This window comes from Bacillus rossius, chromosome 13 (assembly GCF_032445375.1).
Source record: "Bacillus rossius redtenbacheri isolate Brsri chromosome 13, Brsri_v3, whole genome shotgun sequence".
Taxonomy (NCBI): Eukaryota; Metazoa; Arthropoda; class Insecta; order Phasmatodea; family Bacillidae; genus Bacillus; species Bacillus rossius.
This window is the reverse complement of record NC_086340.1, coordinates 35,498,767-35,508,154: the sequence shown is the minus strand read 5'-3', so window position 1 is coordinate 35,508,154 and position 9,388 is coordinate 35,498,767. Positions and strand designations below refer to the sequence as shown.

At 34.8% G+C, this 9,388-nt stretch overlaps 1 protein-coding gene across 1 annotated transcript in view; it reads left to right on the top strand.

Annotated features, from left to right (window-relative positions):
* The first annotated feature begins 4,092 nt into the window (after positions 1–4,092).
* The window catches only part of LOC134538448 (protein expanded), a 255,870-nt gene continuing 250,574 nt past the window's right edge, over positions 4,093–9,388 (top strand). Inside the window, exon 1 of the mRNA XM_063379775.1 lies at positions 4,093–4,883. The gene's annotated coding sequence lies outside the window, so the exon portion shown is untranslated. The remainder of the gene's footprint in view (positions 4,884–9,388) is intronic.

Genomic DNA, 9,388 nt, shown 5'->3' with positions numbered 1-9,388 from the left:
TGTTGATCAACGATGGAGTTCTACACACATTCCACTCCTACTCCTGATCTCGGACCGGCTATCCTATACTACGCGCTTCCCCTCCTCCCTTGCAAATGAAACACTGTCCTCGCCACTGACTTCCTCCCCCCCCCCCCCCCCGACCGTGGAGTTGGCCTCGAACCGCTAGGAATGCTGATCACAATAGCGCGACGGGCGCGATTCGAAGCACGCGACGCGAATAAAATACCTTTCCAACCAATCACGTTCGACACATCTGTGACGTCAGCACGAAAAAAAAAATCCTGGACGCGACAGGCCTTCCGGTTTGAAACTCTTCCTCCATTTAAAACTCTGAGTTGCCAACAACTCACAAGCACCATTATTTTTCTTTGAACTAATTTACAAATTAATAAACAAGATAATTAATTATAGTTCGTGCCGTATCTATTCAATAACTTTTCAAACATTTAATTGGTTCAAAAAAAGTAAAAGTAATACATTTAAAATCATTATTTCTTAAATCAGGTGCCAAGAAATAGTCTGTAACACCACAATAAAGATATTGTAACTTTTTCGAGATAATACTAAAGTACCTATAATCGAATATTCAACAAAATGACTTTATTTTGTTGTATGATGCTTAATATTGTGCGCAGTTAATACTGGAAAACTATTCAGGGAACGTTTTGAATACAGCTTTAACTATTGGATGTACTGGGACAACACAAAGCATAAAGGCCGGGTGAGAATCCGAACGCAAACACAAAGTTGTGTGAACACAATTTCGTAGTTATACAGTTGTGTTCATGTAAATGTAAAAATGAACAAAAAACTTTAATTTTATATGAATATTTCTGTTTCAATTACAAAAAAAAATGGTTGTCTGTAAAGTCGATTTACGGACGATAGTTTCACGTGACAACGTCATAACAAAACATTGATGAAATGATTGCATAATTTATGAATAAAATTGAATCATTTTTATTGAATTATCACTATTTTGTATAGATACAAAGAAGGAGTGAAATGAAATCTACAATTTAATTGATAAATTTATTTTTATTTGCACTCATTAATTCAAATATGTTTATTACTTAAACGAAGAGATTATTTTAGCTATAACTTTTATACATGTTCGCTATTAACTTCTTCCAATCTGTGTCATTCTGTTAAGGATAGGACGATGATAGGAAAAGTAGGAAACGAATGGGAGTGTTTCAAGTTTAATGTGCCTCGAAAAAGTCAAATCGATGGTTGTTCCAATCGAGTGGAAGAGAGATAGATGCGGCGCAAGCGTACAATGAGCGTAACGGGACACAGCGTAACGGGACAATGTACGTTACGGGACACTTTTTTGTGCGTGCAGCCGGCGTTCATCGATTTATTAGACGTTGTCACGTCAAAAAATAAAGTCACATTGCAGTGAACTGGAACTACTGTAGCTAATTCGTAGCAGAACGAAACCTCTCGACCGCTACTTGGAGCCATCGATTGCCATAGGATGAGGAGGGGGGGGGGGGGTGTTTTTAACAAAATACCCGAGGCCCAGTTGACTTTAGAAATATTCCCTAAATGCCCGGTCGCACATGGCGTATTGATTTTCTAGTTTTTTTTTTGTCATTACTTTATTTAAGGGCTATTTCTAAAATTTTAACTCTATAGCTTCCTTAGTTTTTGTTGTTCCGCCAAAAATACTTTCAACGGATATTTTTAGTGTGATATCACGTGTGTAAAAAGGCACGAAAGTGATAAAAATTTTGAAGACTTGCGCGCTCTTTACACAATTTATTTTAATTTCAAGGACAAAAACAAATCATAACTACTTCAGCAGATAACACATATATTTTAGGTTGCAGATTTTTACGTTTCCGTTTAATTGTAAACGAGCCGTAGAACTAACTTATTAAATTTTCAACCTACTGGTAATGGAATTATAAAAAAAAAAAAATTTAAAACGTATGTTTGCGTTGTACATAAATTTTATGGCATATTTAACTATGCCAATTTTTTAGTTTCCTCTTTTATTGAATCGGAGATATGATTTTTCTTGATAAATCTATATCCAACCTATTTTAAACCCCCTAGCGTCAGAGTATCGAAAAATAATATATATATATATATATATATATATATATATATATATATATATATATATATATATATATATATATATATATATATATATATATATATAGCCAAAATTGTTACCTACTGGTCTAATATTTTGGGAGCTACGATTTTTTCGTATAAAATTAATTCTACACTCTTTTTTCGCGATTGGAACAAAGTAAAAGTACAAGGAAAAGTAATGTTATTTTAGCTCATTTATTGCCAGAGGAATTGATTTTATTTATTTAGTTGGTTATAAAATAAATGATTAAATAATGACCAAAATAATTCAATCATAATCCGGTCGATAATTTTCACGTGGTGTCGGCACAGACAAAAATTTAACAATAATTATAGATTTAGGTTCCGAATATTTTAATATTAGTTGCCTGTATTTGGTTCTTTAGCTACAATTTCGCAATATTAAAATTATTTTTTCCCTGAACAATTTATTGTTGATTGTAAAATTAATGTAAGAGTTCGTGCATACAAGTGTCGTCATTGCAAACAGAAGTGATATGTATGGTAAAACAGGGAGCTGGCACAGTTGCTATACTTACCTAGTTCTTTTACTTTTCTCTTTATGTCACTGTAGGTGTGTTGGAATGTTCGGCAGATAACGGATCGAACGTTGCTGTGATTACTATCTGCGGGGAATACTGAATATTTCTGGAAAGTACCCTGTTCTAGCCCTTGATTTTTCATTTAATTAGTCTTTAAACGTATAATTCACGAACATCCAGCTATTTATGATAATAAATACAGCTTATATGGTTCATTTTTATGAAAAGGGATTTCTGGATGCATTAGCTAAGTTTTTTTTGTACACTATAAGCAATTTCATGAGTCATCTCACATTGTTTCAGGGAAACACTAGTTTCTGGAAAAGATGACACAAAATTCTTAAAATTATGTTTTTCGCTATGATAATAAATACAGCTTATATGGTTCATTTTATGAAAAGGGATTTCTGGATGCATTAGCTAAGTTTTTTTTTGTACCACACTATGAGCAATTTCATGAGTCATCTCACATTGTTTCAGGGAAACACTAGTTTCTGGAAAAGATGACACAAAATTCTTAAAATTATCTTTTTCGCTGAAATATTCTAACAATATTTATATATTTAGAATCATTCATGTTACAAAATCTACGTCGGTAAGCAGACTGGATTAAGTGTTGTAAGAGCGGAAAGTGGTTCTGTCTACGTGAGTAGTTGGAACTATTGAGGTAGATTTACAATGAAGGAAAAAAAGTTAAGATCCAAAAGTACAAGTATTTAATAATATAGTCAAAAAGTCTACCAAAAAAAACTATTTTTCATGTGGTAATTTACATGTTAGTGTGTTACAACTACATCACACTGTAAATTGGCTTAGAATGTTTGGTTATTACTAAGAAATATATATATTTACGGAAATTAATTTTGAAACTTTTTTTTCTGTTTCTATAAAAGTGTGTTTTGTATGTTTGTGTTTAGATATAAAAATTAACCGATTTTTTAAAATTATATATTAATGTTTTCGCCATATGTCCCATTTTTGAGCTATCTAACGCAAACGGAGAGAGATGACGCAACACACGACTCTTGAAAGTATTTTTTTGTAAATTCGTTTCTATATATATTTTTCTTGCAGGGAATTTTTCATAAAGATAAAGAACTTTTTTTTTTAATAAAATGACAATTCGCAATGGCAGCTGAAACAAAATTATTGCCAACTCATAATTTTTTTTTTCCTTACGCATATAAAATTATGAAAGTTGTGAACGAATTACGCTCTGTGACTCAGAAATAACCGGTGGCGCTCCATTCGTACTTGTATTTAGTTCGTGAAAGTTGACGTGCTTTAAGCTAGATGGCAGCACCGCTACTTCTCTCCCCGAGTTCCCCCTCCAAACCTCAGCGGCACTCCCCCTCCCTCTCTGAGCAGCAGTAGAAGACGGTCGAAAATTGTCTTGGCGCGAGATTAATGCAGCTCCGTGATTGGCTGCTCGTTTGGAATGTAGGATGGAGGGGGAAAGGGAGGGCAATCATCCTTCATTCCATTCCAGAAAGGAATTTTTAACAGGTAAGAATGAGAAGGTAACCTGTTTGCGAGGCTACGCTGAGTTTCACCGAGGCAGCGCGCCCGTGCTGGGCGAAAGAATGTAGTCTCTTAGGAAGGGTGTTTCGTTATTGGCCGGGAGAATCTTTTAGGTTGTGTTGTTTTTTGCCCTATCCCATAGTCGGACTTCGTGTCTCCTCGGCCTGCTAGTTAGACGTGCTAGTGCCGGCAAGCGATTCGGATCGTTGGAAGTGGTGCTACGAAAAAAAATGTAGGCTTGTGTTTTCACTGTGTTAATAAACGTGTATGTCAGAGCGTTTGGAGAAAGTAGAAAATGTGATACCTATAACGACGACGCATAATGAGACAGACACACGTGATTATTTTCTAAATGCAGCTATTTAGCAATTAAAACTTGATTCTTACATTTCTTAAAATTTAGTGTGTGTAATTAATTGAATAAATATAAAAAAAATGTGTATAACATGACTTTTGACTGCTGTTTGCGTGTTAGTTTGAGCTCAGATTGTGTATCATCGGACGTGTGCCGTAACGACGACTGGTGACGGTGCTGTAGTTACTGCCAGAGGATTCTCAATAGGAAGACTGTAGGGAATAGTTTCATCACAATGGTTTTATTCTCTACGACTTTGTTCAAATTGGGATTACAGCATTTACAGACGCCTACATCGTCTCCAGAAATCGTGCTGAACTATAACGGCTACATTTTGGAAACGTGCATAAAAGGTAAGCCTTATAAACATAATTTCGATGCTGTTTAAATGAAACGTTGTGTGTTGTAACCTGTGGTACGAGCGGCTTCTACGTTTTTTTTTTGTTTGCTTTTTACAACTTGAGCAGAACAGTTCCATATTTTTAAGCCTGCGGTGATCAGGCAGCATTCCGACACGACTTGGCACAGTCGGGTTCTGTAAAAACTGGAGCACCACGCCGCCGGACATGCGTAAATCTTTTACATAACTCCTTTGTGAGAATTCGAACATGTTTGCAGGGAGTTCACATCCTGGAAAGACAGGGAATTCTCATTTAAAACCTAGAAACGTCATGGAAATTCCTTAATGATAGTTATTTGAAGGGTTGATATGCAATGGTATGCCATCACCCATACTTTGAACACATTTTTTCTCCGGGCGGTGTTTAAGTGCATAGTAATACACAGTAAAGTGGCGTATGTAAGGTTGTGTTTGAACTAGTACAGCTATAGGGATGGTCGAGGCCGAATTGCCTTTATTTCAGAAAAAATGCAAAATAAGAAATTATTTCCCAAAAATTTGTTAGCGAAATTTTGTAATTTTGGTCAAGGAAAATTCGGGAAATTTTTTCTACAGATTTGTGCGGACATTCTGTGAGAATTCAAACATGTTTCGCATGTTGCGTTTGAAACGTTCCCAGGGTTACTGTTTGAGTAAGTATTTTCATGTATTCGTTTGAATAAATAAAATATTAATTGCATGTGGCTTGCAGATATTAAAAAATTTTCTATGGAGAAGGTTGTTTGATAGACAGTTACATCTATAAATATCAGAATATTACATTTGTGTTCTGGTACACATACGCGTAGATTACGTTTCCGTATATTGTGCTTTTTTTTATGTGCATGATTGAAAAATCGTTACGACGGTTTATTTTTACGACAAGGCACAAGCAGACCGAAAACTTCGATTTTTGAGTTTTTGTGAAAGGAATCATTGTATGTAGCCTTAAAGCATACATGACGCAGCCGCTTATGTGATATAAACTAATGAATTAATCGTCGTAACCCAATTTAACTATACGCCTACTTTAGTTTTAGCCGTTACTGATAGTTCGTGATTTTAAAATTGTCGCCTTATACATGTGTCTTGAGTATCGTGTAGCAAAATACGTACCAGGTACAATTTTATGAAATTATTTTTTTGTGATGCTAGTTTTGTAGATAGGCTAAGGAATTAAAAATAGAGACATAGCTATATTAATGATCACGTAAAGGCGTCATGAGAACAATAATTAAATTATAAATGAATCTATTACTAATGAAATTTTTATTTATTAACCCTTCCAGAAAACCGGCTGTGTATTAAAGTTACGAAATAATCAAGTTATTATGATGTGAAAGCATTTATTTTTCTGTTCAAAGAAAGTCAACATTAATTTTCGGATATGCATGCAGTTATTTATTTAAAGAAGATATTTGGGCCTGTGCACCAGACTAAAACACTCAATATCGAGGTGGGATTCGAACCCAAGTACCTAGAGCCTCTGTTCAGTTTACTGGCCAAGTCTTGAATATTGAAATGCAATTGGCCAACCCATGGGCGTAGATCCGTCCTCGTGGGGGGGGGGGGGGGAATTGTGAAGGGGGCCCGGGCCCCCCTAGAATTAAGAAATCCCTCACTAGCAAAAGCGTGACTGTGGAATGCGTGTGATAAATGTAAACGTCAAAAATATTTTTTATGTAAAACATTCGGTATATTTAAAAGATTTCTGTTTATTGTATGCACATAGGCTAAAATAAGGGCAGTATACAACCTACATATTTGCGCCCATGGGCCGAACTAATATTGAAATGACTTAAAGAGAAGAATTGATAAATTTATGGCATTAAAAATTGATAAATTTAATTTGGATTTTGTTACTCGGGTAAAGCCTACGTTATAAAAAAAAACATTATTCTAGTCGACCTAGGTTCACACATATTCGTATACCTATCTGCTTTTCCTATAATAATATTTTTGCCAAAGACGATCAAAAACTGGGAAAAAATAAGGGGGGTGAGGGGCAGGTAACTAATGGTAAAACTATGGAAAGTTATTTATTTCCTTCAAATATTCTGTCGGTTGCGGCAGCCGGTATGTTTGTTTTCAGTGATATGTCTTCTTTAATAAGATAAAAATAGACCAACTAAATTGTATAACCTTGAGAGACACGGTTTTTACAAATTACTAATATCCTGAGTCGTTGCATAATCTAACTGTACTTATCATGAGGTTAAGTAATAAATAATACCATCTTGATAGCAAAACAATTATTCATATTTTTTATAATGAAATTTAACGCTAATGTGTTGTTGGCATGTTTTTTTTCTTCTCACCATTACGTACTTCATGGTAACACTTTGTTTACTTTTCTTCTTAGCGAGTTACTTTCAAGCTACTAAAACTAATACGTAGACTCCATCTTTATTGGAGCATCGGATTGTTTTGCTGACCTGTTGCTATCCAGAGTGACTTAGAATTTAGAACAGATACCCGCTCCATAGACTAAGACATCCGATGCAGTATATAGAACATGTTAACACCGCGGGTTAGCTTGGCGTTGATAAAGCCGAAAACGCTTTTTCGAAAACCTGTGTGGGTGGAACTTACCACCAGAGATCTACGATGGAGACGAGGCGTCTTGTCGCCAGACGACGGGTTGATTCCAGGCGTTGTCGCAACTGGTTTGACACTCGGTCATGGCCCCCACATTCGATTACGGGCCCTGCACCCAGGATCGTTGGAGACTGCCCCCCCCCCCCCCCCCCCCCAATTATAATTACATGGTTATTTCTTGCCTGCACTCTTTTCAGAATGTTATTTAACCTGAAAATACAGGGTATAATTATGGTTATACTATTTTAAGTCCAAACTAAGCTTTATTTATAAAATTATTTTACTTTAAAATAATCACAGCAAGTATTTATATTTATTTCACACACTTAAATAACAATGAAAATAGTTACAGAAAAATAAAATTAGCTGTAGTTGTGTAAAATCTTATAAAATTTCATTGGATTAAAAAATATATTAATTTTTTTTTTAGATTGTAAAAAAAATATACTAATTAAACATTTAAAAATAAGCAGGGCTGGGCCCGGGCCCTGGACCCAGGGGTACAACCAGCCCCCCCCCCCCCCCCTCCTCCTTGTGGGGGCCATGCACTCGGTAATTCTAATTTCGCGTGTCGTGTGGCTTGAGCTTCCAATTGGAACGCTTCGATTGTCACTTGACTGCATCTTGGGAAGCCTCCTTGTCAAAGACGAGAGAGCCAAATGCCCGATCGTGCATCTTCGGTTGTTTTTTTTTGTTCATTGTAAATGGTTAGGTTAGCTACATTATAAATACTTTAAAACAGATGTAAATTACAACCATAACTGTTAAATAAAATGTTGATTCCTTAACTAATGTTTCCTTTCAAGAAAATTAAAATATATTAATATTTAAAAAAACAACGTAAGTAGTTGTAGAAACATTACTTGCATTTATGAAATACCTGTTTTTAAGTAGCTACCTTATTCATAAATATAGTCGAAGTCGTGTAACTCGTCTTAAATTTGACAGGCCTCCGAAGTATTTTTTTATTTATTTGTATTTTATTTTACATTTAGTTTGGCCCCATTTTTAGGGTGTAATACGTGTCATATATATCTAATTATACATATCAAAATAGAAAAGCAATTTTGTGCTGGTTTTTTACAACTCTATTGCTACAGTTTTTGGTATATATGGCTGATGGAGCGAGAGTATATTCTGAGGTTTATAGGGTGTATGTTGTTCCAGTTGTACCTATTTTTCAAATGTCACGTTAAAACCAACTCGTGATATTTGTTTGCAACCACTTTTTTTTACTACCAACTCTGTTGACAGAACAGTGGCAGAAGGATACGTAAAATAGACTGTTGGTACTTCTACTGAGAACGATCTAATTTGCGACAGTACATGACAAACCTAAGCGTTTTCTACGACAGTAAATTCGTAACTTTTATCCGTGTACTTAGCGGGGTGCGTGGTTCAACTAACGTGACGGTGATCTGGTAATATGAATGTTGTAATTTTTAAGCCACAAGTTTATGTTTAAGCTTCGAAAAAATTTTGAGTGACTGGTTTTAATGTAATACTACTAATTATTATATAATATTATAATTTAATACTTAATATTATAAACCTTAGTTACTTTCCACCACACACTTAATTTTCAGTTGCCCGAAAATGAGCTTTTCGGTTACATTTTGTAATGGTTACCTCTTATATTTTAACATTTAGTTAAAGCTTATTCTACTTTTTATCTTATTACGTATTTTATCATGTATTATGTTTATGTTAGGCTTTTTTTTAAATTTCAATGTATGATATAATAGCAAAAAAATTTCGTTAAGAGTTAGAAAAGGCATATCGTCTTAACTTCGCCACCAATAAAGCCCATATTCTATATAAATAAAAAATGTAAATGTTTGTTCGTTCCAAATCTTAAATCTCCGAAAGTTCTTCACCGAT